The 12811-nt window shown below is 45.5% G+C and overlaps 1 protein-coding gene across 5 annotated transcripts in view; it reads left to right on the top strand.

Annotated features, from left to right (window-relative positions):
* The first annotated feature begins 2378 nt into the window (after positions 1-2378).
* COL14A1 (collagen type XIV alpha 1 chain) overlaps positions 2379-12811 on the top strand; it is a 243696-nt gene continuing 233263 nt past the window's right edge. For 4 of the 5 annotated variants that reach the window (XM_007188835.3, XM_007188833.3, XM_007188836.3 and 1 more), the window contains exon 1: positions 3862-4119. The gene's annotated coding sequence lies outside the window, so the exon portion shown is untranslated. Of the gene's footprint in view, positions 2570-3861; positions 4120-12811 lie in introns of those variants that run through there. The other variant, XM_007188834.3, reaches the window with a different exon arrangement.

The raw sequence follows: 12811 nt of genomic DNA, 5'->3' as shown, positions 1-12811 counted from the left end.
AGAGGAGAACAGAGCACTCCGAATGACAGCCCAGCTACAGCTGCATCCGTTGGAGTGGAGGCACTTTCCTAACATAACTCAGGTCTTTTGTTACTCTATGGTGAGAATAACGTATTTGACAGCTGGTATGGCAGGGACATCAATCAGTGAGAAGGTACATCAGCCCTTGACTAGGGGGCAGGATCCTGAAGGTTCTCTGATGTGTTGGGAGTTAACCTTTCGTTACCAGCTGTGGTGTTGCAAGATGAGGGCAAATACTAGGAGTCCCAGGGGTCAGCATGGAAGAGGGGGTGGGGACGTGGAGCCAGGAGCCTGGGCCATGGTTATTGCTTATAGGTGTAGCATATTATTATCAGTATGAACCTTCTGTAACCAAAAGAAGGGGGAATGGATAGGCTGAGGAAAAATCATAGCTGGCTATTACAGAGGGGTTGGAGTAGAACTGCAAAGAGTTCATGGTTTGCTGCTGAGTGTATAAGGAAATGTGGTGGTATTTTTGATTTTCACAATGGCTAGGAGATGGGGAGGGTGCTACTGGAATTTGGTGATGGAATCAGGAATAATAAATGTTCTACAATGTCTGGGACAGTCACGCCGACCTATCCAAAATGTCAAAGCACCTCTGTTGAGACAGATTGCAAGAGTTATCAGTAAGGGGCTGCTGAAGAGAGGAGAGCCCTATGCCTTGGGCAGAAGGGAGATAAAGTCCTAATTTGGGTGATATAGTTGCCATTTATTATTTAGTATGGATTAGGTCCATAAACACATCTGTCATTTAATCTGCATGACTACCCCCTGAGATATAATTAGTTACTCCCTTCTTATTATACGCGAGGAGTTAGGCTCAGAGAGGCAAAATAACTTCACCAAAGTGAGACAAGCAAGGGGCAGAGTCTCTTCAATTCAAGTGTGAGTTCAAAATCTTCCTGCAGGGTTTTAGGCGACAGGGAGGAGAGGGGCAACTGGGTGTGTATGGAGTCCTTCGAGAGAAAGAAAATCACATTCATGACACAAACTCAGGATGAAATCCTAGGAAGAGTTGTTGAGTCCTGGAATAAATTACTGTGGGAAGCTGGAATTTTTGGATATCTTTGAAAAGGCCCCCTCTATTTAAAAATCCTTTTGGAGGTATTTTTTTTTAATTTTTAATTTTTTAGATTGAGAGAGGAGATCATTAGAGGGGTCTTCTGGGCTTGTTTCTATGATTCAGTTCTCAGTATTCTTCTAAACTCCGAGGGATGACCTTAAGATAAATGTTGAATAAACACTCCCTTGAAAGGGCTGGAAATTCACACACAACTGCAACTAAGTGGAAAACTAATTAAAACCAGCCATTCTGATTCAACATTAACTGAAATTTATCAGCCTATGTTGAAAGTGAAATAAATGCAAGAAGTCAAAAGTTTAAAAGATGAAAGAAGGATGACTTAGAATTTTTTTAAAATAACTTTTTAAATCATAACAAAATCAATATACATTATCGTATAAGATTTTTATGGAATATTCTGCTTTCTATTTGCTGTATATGGATTTTTGCACGTATATTTCACATGTTAAAATCATCAGGGAATTCCTCATTTCCAATTATCTATAATTCCATCACAAGCACTTTTTCTCACCCTTTGCCTCAAACTTTACGCTAACACGCCACTACCTCCCCCAAGGGAATTATACGTAAAGCTAAGCTTACACTAGCCATCTATACCTTGTTAAAAATGAAGAACAGGGCTTCCCTGGTGGCGCAGTGGTTGAGAATCTGCCTGCTAATGCAGGAGACACGGGTTCGAGCCCTGGTCTGGGAAGATCCCACATGCCACGGAGCAGCTGGGCCCGTGAGCCACAGCTGCTGAGCCTGCGCGTCTGGAGCCTGTGCCCCGCAACGGGAGGGGCCGCGATAGTGAAAGGCCCGCGCACCGCGATGAAGAGCGGTCCCCGCACCGCGATGAAGAGTGGCCCCCACTTGCCGCAACTAGAGAAAGCCCTCGCACGAACCGAAGACCCAGCACAGCCATAAATAAATAAATAAATAAATAAATAAATAAATAAATAAAAAATTTAAAAAAAAAAAAAAAAAATGAAGAACACAAGAGTAGATTTTATTAGTGAAAAAGGGGGGACAGAGTATGATGGTAGTAGGCACTCGTTTGGGGGTGGGCAGAGGAAAGGAGATCTAACTAAAGTGGTAGTTTTCTCCAGCTATAAGTACTGAATTTCAGGAATTCTGGTCCCTCCGTGTCAATCTAGGATGGATGGATAGCTTTCCAGTTCCCGCCCTATCTCGAACTCCCAGTCGCAGACACCAGGTGGCGCTCGCATGCTCGCAGCTCAGCGAATGGAACCCTCGGAATTAGGCCCTGTCTGCTAAAAAGTCGCGCTGGCTGCCTGACCCGGGAGAATCACGTTCCGTGAAGCGCAGAAGCAAAACGGCGCCTAGCTCGGGCCCTGTCCTGTGGCAGACCTGAGGCCCGTTCGGAAAGGGACCGATAGACGCAGGGCGGCCGTGGGAGCTGCAGCGGGCCCTTTGCACTCCAATCGCAGGACAAGCGGGGAAGTTCAGAGCGTGGACAAGGTGATGCGAATACCAGCAAATTCGGGCAAAGCAGAGGAGGTGGCTTGGGAAGGTTAGAATATCCGAAGGACCCCCTTGAAAGGGGGTGGATGGGTCACAGCCCCTCTTTCTGTATTCTGGGCTGAGCAGGGTGGTAGCAGGTTCGGGGACCTTTTAAGAGCACCGCCTGCCCTTTCTCTCTTCGCCATTACCAGCCTTTAACGGTGGTGAAATACCCTCTGCAGTTTTCCAAGGCGAGAGGGTATTTTCTCACAAAAGTGTCTTCTTGATAAACACTTAGTTTTTATGCCTCCCAGCCCCCAACATTTGTGCGCACACAACAAGCTGGATTGTAAAGACGCCGCGGGAGGGGGTGGGAAGCTGTTCGTGAGGTTAAAAAATGAGTAACGAGGATGACTTTCCAAGGGGGCCCAGGGGATGACCGCGCAGGGCCGAGTCCCTGGAGACCTGGCGCGGGGCTCTGGCGCGCCTCGTGGGCTTCACAGCTCAAGCAGAGCCTCTCGGAGGGTGGCCTGCATGTATCAGAACCACCAGGGTGTTTGATAAATGCAGAGTCCCTGGCCTCAGCCCAGACCTGTTGAAACAGGATATCTGCGAGGGAGCATATGCAGTTTAAGAAGTCCAACCACCGGACACAGTCGACATTCGTCCTTTTAAACACCAAAAATGTCTATTTCAACGTTCGCAGGTGATTCTCCTGCACGTTAAAGTTTGAGCATCTCTGCTTTGGCATTTTATAGCCCTCGTTCAGAAGAAGGAAGGGAGGAAGGGTACCCCTTGTTTTTTGGGGGTTTTTTGGTGGTATCTTAGTTCCCCGACCAGGGCTCGAACCCGCGCCCCCTGCAGTGGAAGCGCAGAGTCTTAACCACTGGACCGCCAGGGAAGTCCCAAGGCAGGCTACCCTTTTATAGGGGGTACCGGCCCCCCGAGCGCGGGGTCCTTGACAAGGCTGGTCTTTGGGAATGGGGAAGCGGGCACGCAGCACCTGCGTCCGCGAGGGCTGCAGACCTCGCAAAGCAGCCAGCCGCACGCTAGCCTCGGTGCGAGTGGAGGGGCAAAAGCGGCTCTTTCCCGGCACCGTTCACCCGGCTGCGGCCCGCACCTGGGGCGGCCGCCAGGTCTGGGCTGGCGCGCCTTCGGCGCTGGGCGGGCCCCTCAGAGCATCTCTAGTGGGGCCGGGCTGGAGGAGAAGAGGAGGAGAGAAGGGGGGGGGGTGCGTTAAGGACTTAGGCCTGCCTCCCACCTCCCCCCGCAGCCACCTTCCGCTCTATAATTGGCTGCCAGCGGGCCTTCCTTTCCTCTTATCTGATCCCGGGCGCCTAGCAGGAGGGAAGCTCTGGAGAGGAGGAGGCAGCTTTGAGCGGCCGGGGGTGGGAGCAGAAGCGGGTAGAGGAGAGGGACAGGGAGAGGGAGAGAGGCTAATTGAAAGGGGCGCACGGCGGGAAGCGCGCGAGACCCGTGCGCCGCCAAGAACCAATTCGCGGCGGAACTTGGATCTTCCCTAGGCACGGAGAGGTCCCCTACCTGGGCTGGAATCTCATCCTGCACAGGTCAGTTCCAATCTTTCTCTGCTCTTCTTTCGGGTCGGCTTTGAAAAGTCTACTCTTGAGGAAGGGAAAGTGGAGAGGGCGAGCCACCTGCAGACGCCGTGCAATTCCATGGACTTTCTCTTCACGCGCGCCTGGGATGGCCCGGGGACGTTTGAGGTGCGATGGGAAGGTGCACCCGGCTGCCTCTTCGCAGGGGGTCACTGGGCAGAGAGATTGGAGGCACTGCGTGATGCAAATGTAGACAGTGAAGATGCCCTGGGTTGCTCTCAGGGGCTTTCCCCCTTGTACTTGGGCGCTGTGAGTGCTCGGCGGGAAGGAGCGGGTTTGGCTTCGAGACAGTGGAGACTCCAGAATTTCCAAGTAGAAGGGGCTTCGTAAAGGCGACCATTCCGTTGAGAAAGGGGCTTAGGGATTGTTTTGGAGAGCTGTATGTAAACAGAAAGCACGCTGTTTTTATTTAGATTGTATTAAGGGTCGATTGGGAAAACAGTCGATGGAGACCATGGGGTACGAAACTCACCTAGATCCCCGTGGGTGACCCGCGCTGGGGACCAGGTGCTAGCGAAAAGAGGAGGAAGCAAACGGAGTGCCTCGGTGCAGGATGTTGGCAGTAGTCATAGCTCTTCCACGCAGTGATAGCTCGTCCACGCCAGGAAACCCGGATGCTTCGCGCGTTTTACTTTGGTGTCTGGACCCAGGAGGTTGCAGCTTTCAGATGCACAACCAGGCTGTGGTGCTGGAGGGTCTTCTCTGCCCTGGCTTTTCCAACCCCCCATCCCCCCACCCGCCCCTTTCATCCCTCTGAACTGCTCGCGGCTTCAAGCGCTCTAGTACGCAGCGCCTGGGCGGAGGTGCATCTGGCCGAGCTTGGCTTTAGCGTGCACAGCGCACAGTCAAGACAGGGTTAGGGCCCGGCCAAGGGGAGCCGGCGTTGTGCCACTGGAGTGGCCTTAGTCCTAAGCAAGGGTCTGAACGCTGCCTGCCAGTGCAGGACACGGGCACTCTGATTCAGGAGCTGGGTTCTTGGGTCCTCTGTGGGAGGCTCCGCCCCGTGGCGCGCGAAGCTCAGCATTGACCCGGGGTCGCGCATTGTGCTTAGGCTTTCGGCTTGTCCTTAGGGCAACTGTGCAAATGGAGCTTGCGTGCAGCTCTCACAGCGGCCTGGATCTGCCCCGCCCCCTCCCCGAAAACTACTTCTGGAGCTACAGCTGAGAGACTCATTCCCTCTGGAAGTTTTGGATTCCCTTCTGGAAATTTTGGAGAGTCAGCTGCCTGCAGCAGTAGAAGGGGGTGGGAGGGGGCAGAAACAAAGAAATATGAGGATAAGACATTGGTGGCTCTGTGGGGAGCAGAAATGAGAAAGAGTTTCCCCGAACCTCCCCTCTTACAGGCTCTGGGGTGCCTCAGCTACAGAGAGTCAAGGGGGGGGGCCCTTCCTGGTTGCGGCATGTGATAAAGAGGCCCTGCTCACATCCAGCAAACCGGCTTAAGCTGGATGCAGTGGGGAGAGCTGGTGGTGTGTTTCTGACAAGGTGGTCCAGTTCTGCCCACAGAGAACTTACTGGTAAATGTAAAATGAGTGAATGAATTAATGCATGGATAGCATTTGGATTTTGAGTTGTTTCAAAAGAGCAACTTGGATGGATTTCCTTTGAACCTGGTCCCAAGGGTGTGGTTACTGTAAGATAGACTTCAGGATAGTATTTTTTTGAAGAAACAGCTTTATTGAGATATAGATCATATACCACACACGTGTGCAATTCGGTGGTTTTTTAGTATATTCACGGAGCTGTGCAACCATCACCACAATCAATTTTAGAAGATTTTTATCACTCCAAAAAAAAAAAAATTCTGTACCTATTAGCAGAAACTCCCCATTTCTTCCCAACCTCGCCCCCTCAACACCCTTGGCAACCACTCATCTACTTTCTGCTGACATTTCATGTAAATGGAAGCATACAATATGTGTGTGATCCTTTGTGACTGGCTTCTTTCACCTAGTAAAATGTTTTCAAGGTTTATCCATTATGTACAGGATACTCTGTCACTAAGCATTGGGCATCGCCTCCTTCTGCCTCGGGAGCGCTGAGCCAGGACAGACCTGAACCTCCACTACATCCCTGACCTCCTGGGGGTCCCTTTGAAAGGACAAGAACCACACCGGTGAGGCCTCTCAGTAATTCCCTGGGAAGGATTCCTTGGAACCCATCAGGATTCCTGGAGCAGTTTTGGGCAGGTCCCAGGCTTTAGGATTGATGGGAGGAGTCCTTTGGCATTTTTCCTGCTGCTAATGGTCCAGCTGTGGATTTCAGAGAACTCTGGGCCTTCCATGAAACTCTTGGTTTTTGGAATCAGCCAGGGCTGGCCTTAAAGAAAGGGCTGAGCAAATTCGTATGATTTGAGGGGCACTGGAACAAGCCCCAGCCCAGCAAAAAAGGGCTCATTGGGGTACATTCCCTTTGACTCTTAAATACTTCCTAGTGTCACCTAGTAATACACAAAGATCTTTTGCCTGTTTTGAGCTGAGAGTCTTTGCAGTTATGTGACTCTAGAGCCACATTTGCTGTCGTTTTAATCCAAACTCAGCCAAATGACTGCTGTTTTCCAGGCCAGTCGAGTGTAACCCAAGGTTCCTTTAAAGGACGAGGGCCTTCCTGAATTGTTGCAGGCTGAGGTGATGGTGTTTGGAGCTAACAAATTATCTGGGATTATGACAGTCTGTAGAGAACAAATGATAAATGACCAAGGGGAACAGTGGGATGGGTGGGGTGGGGGAGGGGAGAAGAGGAAAGTTTAAGGGAAAGGGACAAAAACAAACTTCCTCTTTGACAGATTTGCCTCTGATAGCGCTGGACAGCAGGAAAACAGTCTCTTCTTGTTTCTCCTTCTCTTTGGTAACTAACTAAATAAAAAGCGGCAGGGCCCCAGTTACTCTTCTATATAGAACAAGCCTTGTGAAGACCAAGCCTTATCCTGTTCTAGTGGGGAGATGGGTGTGTGTATTCGAGGAAGTGCTGGCATGTGTTTCGAGTCCCTGTTGGGTACCTGCCCTTTTCTTTTTCAGAAACACGTTTAAGCCCCCCAGTTACCTGTGGAAGTAAATATTCTCCTTCTTTTAGAGATAGGATCACTGAGCTTCGGGGATGTAAACTACCTCGCCTGGGGTTGCAAAGCCAGCAAGCGCCAGATACATGATTTAAGAAAAGTCTGTATGAGGGGCTTCCCTGGTGGCGCAGTGGTTGAGAATCTGCCTGCTAATGCAGGAAACACGGGTTCGAGCCCTGGTCTGGGAAGATCCCACATGCCGCGGAGCAACTAGGCCCGTGAGCCACAACTACTGAGCCTGCGCGTCTGGAGCCTGTGCTCCGCAACAAGAGAGGCCACAATAGTGAGAGGCCCGCGCACCGCGATGAAGAGTGGCCCCCACTTGCCACAACTGGAGAAAGCCATAGCACAAAAACGAAGACCCAACATAGCAATCAATCAGTCAATAAAGAAATCTTAAAAAAAAAAAAAAAAAAGAAAAGTCTGTATGAGATTTGAACCCAGACCCCATTTCTCCGTCAACTTCTTTGGTGGGGAAGGGTGAAGTGACCCTTTACTTCAAGGGTATGTGACTGTAAATGGATGACATCAGCTGAGGCCATACAAGTCTGGGAGCTGAAACGGAGGATGGAAGGCAGAGAGGTGTGGGTGAAATCTACACTTGCTTGTTCTGTGCCCCTGCCCATGTTCCTTAACCTCTCTGGGCTTCAGTTTTCTCTTCTAGAAAACGGGGATAACATAGCCACCCTATGTTTTAAGGCCTAAAATGATTTAGTACAGAGTCGGGAACACAAAACTGGTTTCTCTTGTCTCCTGCTTCTTTTTCCTTCTTCTTCCCACATTTCCTCTTCTCTCTTTCTCTGCTCCACTTTTTGAGGGGATTGTGACTAGAAAGGAAATTCTCAGGAAATTCTGAGAACTGAGTGTCTATTTAAGTTGGGGCTTCGAGTCTAGACTCCACATTTCTTCAAGGTAATTTTTTTAAATTTAATTTTTATTTTATACTTCAAGGTAATTTTTTAAAATCAATGCTCCAGAAGAACTTTTCTGCCAGTGGGCCTTTGTTGGAGCTCACCACCAAGGGTCCCTAACTTTTAATTTTAGGGAGCAGTGTTTAGTCTTTTTCCTCCTAGAGATAACCTGGGTTGTTCATGAAAATTGATCCAGAGGGAGGCCAGGCTTGGCTGAGTTCATCTGAGTTTCACAGGTGGTGTCTATAACTAGAGGTGTTCAGGGGATCTTTTACTGGATAAAGATTTCCTCCTCAATGGCTTTCTGTCTGCTTTTGCAAAGGGGAGCACACTGAATCGATATCAAAAAATGATGTTCTCCTGTAGGTTTAGAATGGAAAATAAAGATTACTACTGTAGGAAACACAGAAGGAGCATCTGGCCCATACTTGGAAGATCAGGGAAGCCTTCCTAAAGGATGAGATGTCTACACTGAGATGTGCAGCTGCCCTTTATGCTGCTTGTAGATAGAGAGTTTATTTAAAAGCAACTCTCATTTCTTTGACCAAGAAGCTATGTCAGTCCTTAAAAAAAAAAAATGACGGGTAATAGAACATTCCTGAGTCAAGGAGAGTCTCCAATTTGCCATACTTTTGGAGTGGCTCTGCCTTCTGCCATGTAGGACTTACAGCAACCTAGTTTAAGACTGAACAGCTACATTTCTGAGGGTGATCTGCAGACATATCCCTTGCATTTGAGCCATTCACTGGGCTGCTATGATCCTACATGGGGTCTTTCTGTGAACTAGAAAAAGGTACCTCTGGGCAGACCCATGCTATTGGGAGAAGAAAACAGTATCCTTTCCTCTGGAAAACAGTTTTGCATACAAGTTGGAGAGAATGTCTGCTAATTTCAAGCATTACTTGCCCTAGGCCAATTGCAAGTTGTGCAGTGCATCAACTGTGAACTGTACACATCAGCCCTGGTCATTCAATCATTGATCATTAAATCAATCAATATTTATTGATTGACTGTCATGCACTTTGAACTTTTTTGATTATGGGTTAAACTGCCCATCTAGATGTATTATGTTACCCAAGACAAAGGAAGTAAAGTTACTGGGGCCATGAAGTTAGCTGGAGAGTTATAATGGGATAAGAGGCCAGTGCAGTCTGTTGGAGATTGATCACTCTTTCTAAAGATTTTTCAATTTTATTAATATTTTAAAGAAGCAAATTTTGGCCTTGTTAATTTTTACTAATATTTATTTTATATATTTTTGGTTTTTATGCTTATCTTTATTAATCCCTTTTCCAACTTAATTAGGATTTTAATTTGCTCTTTTTTTAGCTTCTTTAAGTAGAAAATTAGATCATTGATTTTTAAATTTCTTCTTTTTTTATGTAAATATTTCTCTCTAATCCTTTAGTTGCATCCCACAAATTTTCATGTGTTATCTTTTTATATTTTTTCCCTTCCAACTATTTTAAAAATTTGCATTGTGATTTCTCCTTTTACCTATGGATTAAATAGAAGCATGCTGTTTAATTTCCAAATATTTTGAATTTGTAAAGATATTTTATTATGATTGATATCTAATTTAATTCTGTTGTTGTCAGAAAACATACTCTGCAAACTTTGAGTCTTTTGGAATTTATTGTCTCATTTTAGGATGCAGAATATGACCTATTTTATAAGAAATTTTTTTAAAAAAGAATATTCTGCAGTTTTTGGATGTAGTGTTCAATAAATATCAATTACTAGTTGATAGAGTGGTTCACATCTTCTATATTCTTACTGATATTTTGTCTAGTTGTTCAATCAGTTCCTGAGGGGATTGTTAACATCTCTAACTTTGCTTATTATTTATTTCTTTGGTTCTATCAGTTTTTGCTTTGTGTATTTTGAAACTCTATTACTAAGCGCGTACTCATTTATGATTGTTAACTTTTCTTGATTAATTGACCCTTTATTCTGAATTGTCCAGAACTTGAGGGACGTTTTTTTTCTTTTTTTAAATATTTATTTATTTATTTACTTATTTATTTAGGCTGTGCCAGGTCTTAGTTGCAGCACATGGGATTTTCATTGCCAGGTGTGGGATCTTTTAGTTGTGGCATGCAGGCTTCCTAGTTGCGGCATGTGGACTCTTAGTTGCCGTATGCATGTGGGATCTAGTTCCCCAACCAGGGATTGAACCCCGGGCCCCCTGCATTAGGAGCACAGAGTCTTACGCACTGGACCACCAGGGAAGTCCCGAGGGCCGTTTTTATGCAGAGTTGATTCCCCCTACTTGTGGCTCACTCTTTTCTGACGCACTCCTTCTCAATTTCCAGTCTCTGGCATTCCTGAACTCTTCTACCCTTTGACACTTTATGCTAATAAGATTGTGGCTTTCCACTTGATTTCTAATCACAATGCCATGCACAGTGGGGAGTTCTTGCAGGGGGAAAAAGGCTAGTCACCAAGCTAATAGTAACACAACTAGGTCTTTATTTCTAAATTAGAGTTGTTTTCTCCTGTGTCCTGATGCTAACAGAGAAGAGTGATAACCACTGACTTCCTCTAGGGCTTGTTTTTACGTAGACCTCATGAACTAATCCTGAAAACCCTTTTGGTTATTCTGGGTGTAAGGAGGGTGGTATTTTCACTAGAGAGATGAAATAAGGAATACTAAACATGTCAACACACTGGGCTAAGACGTTAGCCCTGTTTTTAGTCTTTGCTTTCTTATCTGTAAATCCGTATGACCTAGATCATCAATTCACTGTAAAATTCTCCTATAAAATTGATATCAAAGTATTAATAATGTAGAGTCCAGAAAGAGTTCAGACTTAAAGGTCATTTTGTCCAGTTCCCCTGCCCACAAATCGAGGAATCTCTTCTATAACACCTCTCATGGGTAAAACTTAGCCAGCTTCTGCCTCAGAACTTCTAATAAAAGTGAAGAAGGCATTCTAGTTGTTAGAGAATTTTTATATCCAAATCCGCATCTCTGTGGCTCGGTCCATTGATTTGAGTTCTATTTGCAGAAGCTGCACAAAATAATCTTGTTTTGTCTTCTATGTGAAAGCCCTTCAAATATTTGAAGACATCCATTGTGTGCCTCCGATTCTTTTTTTTCCTAGGCTTAAATCATGCTTAATCATTCCCATTTCTTTCAAATCTTCTTTGCATGGGCTTGTTAACTAAAACTGCTAAGTCTTCTTTTTAGTCAATGAATTGCTCTTAAGTCAAATCTTCCAGATCTTCAGATGGTTGATTATTTTGAACCTGTATAGAGCTGTCATCTGGAAAATGATAAAAAATGGATAGGAATGTAATTAGAAAAGTTTAAAGTAGTTCACCCATGCAAATAATTGTGCCTCTGTCATTATTTGGATCTTCCGTTTTTGCCTAAACCTTTATGCCAAGTTAGTCCCACAACCTTCATTAGATGGTGGAGATAAAGTGTTCTTTTTTTTTAATATTTATTTTGGCTGCACTGGGTCTTAGTTATGGCACGTGGGATCTTCGTTGTGGCATGTTTAGTTGCGGCATGCAGGATCTTTTAGTTGTAGCATGTGGGCTCTTACTTGTGGCCTGAGGACTCTTAGTTGTGGCATGCAGACTCTTAGTTGTAGCATGTGGACTCAGTTGTGGCATGTGGACTTAGTTGTGGCATGTGGACTCTTAGTTGTGGCATGCAGACTTCTTAGCTGCGGCATGCGGACTTCTTAGTTGCAGCATGCATGTGGGATCTAGTTCCCCGACCAGGGATCAAACCTGGGCCCCCTGCATTGGGAGTGCGGAGTCTTACCCACTGGACCACCAGAGAAGTCCTGATAAACACTTCTTGAGTCTTTTCCTCCTTTAGTATCTACCCAAGTAGTAAATTCATTGATGATTATCATTCCCTTTTCCTTTGTGTCCTTGCAACCTGTTCCTAACATGTTACTAGTTAGAACTTTTTGAGAGCTTCCTGTGTTTCTAAGTACATTATTTACATTATCACAATCATCCTATCAGGCAGATGTTCACTTGCACATTTTCCTGATAAAGAAATCAAGTCATGGAGTGGTCAAACTAGTTAGTCAAGGACCCCTAGCAAATTATTGGCAGATCTGTCTTCCTAGCTCCCAGTTTTTTTATTCATACCTCCAGTTTGTACTAACTCTTTGTTCTATTTCATACTTATTTCATTTAGCTTGGCAATATATTTGCTTGCAGTCTTCTTTTTCAATAAAACTGTAAGTGAGTTGACTGAAGGCAGGGATCATATAGTATGAAATTTTGTATCTCCCTTAGAGTAGAGAGCTTTGGTTACATAGTAGGACTCTCATCAGTGATTGTTGGAATGAAGATTCTGATATTACGAATAACAGTCTCTCTCAGGGCCTGGTGTGCCAGTTGGCTGGCAACAATTTTGTTTAAGTTTATGGTTTTTTGTATGTCAGCACTGACTGAGTAGAACATTATCCAAGGTTTGGGTATATATGTGTGTAAGTCTGTGTGTGTGTGTGTGTGTTTATATGAGTAGTTTACAAAAACTTTAGGATAAATATTTTAAGGGATTTTGATAAAACTGGCTTGCACAGGGGCTTTGCTCCTTGTTAAACTTAGTTGTATAAATGCGATTAAATAAAACAAACATATGAAGTAGAAGAAGGGTCAATTAGTCCTAATGGGGATAGTTTTAAGTTACTGATTACATAATC

The sequence above is a fragment of the Balaenoptera acutorostrata genome, chromosome 17, assembly GCF_949987535.1.
Source record: "Balaenoptera acutorostrata chromosome 17, mBalAcu1.1, whole genome shotgun sequence".
NCBI lineage: Eukaryota > Metazoa > Chordata > Mammalia > Artiodactyla > Balaenopteridae > Balaenoptera > Balaenoptera acutorostrata.
This window is presented reverse-complemented; position numbering and strand designations above follow the sequence as displayed.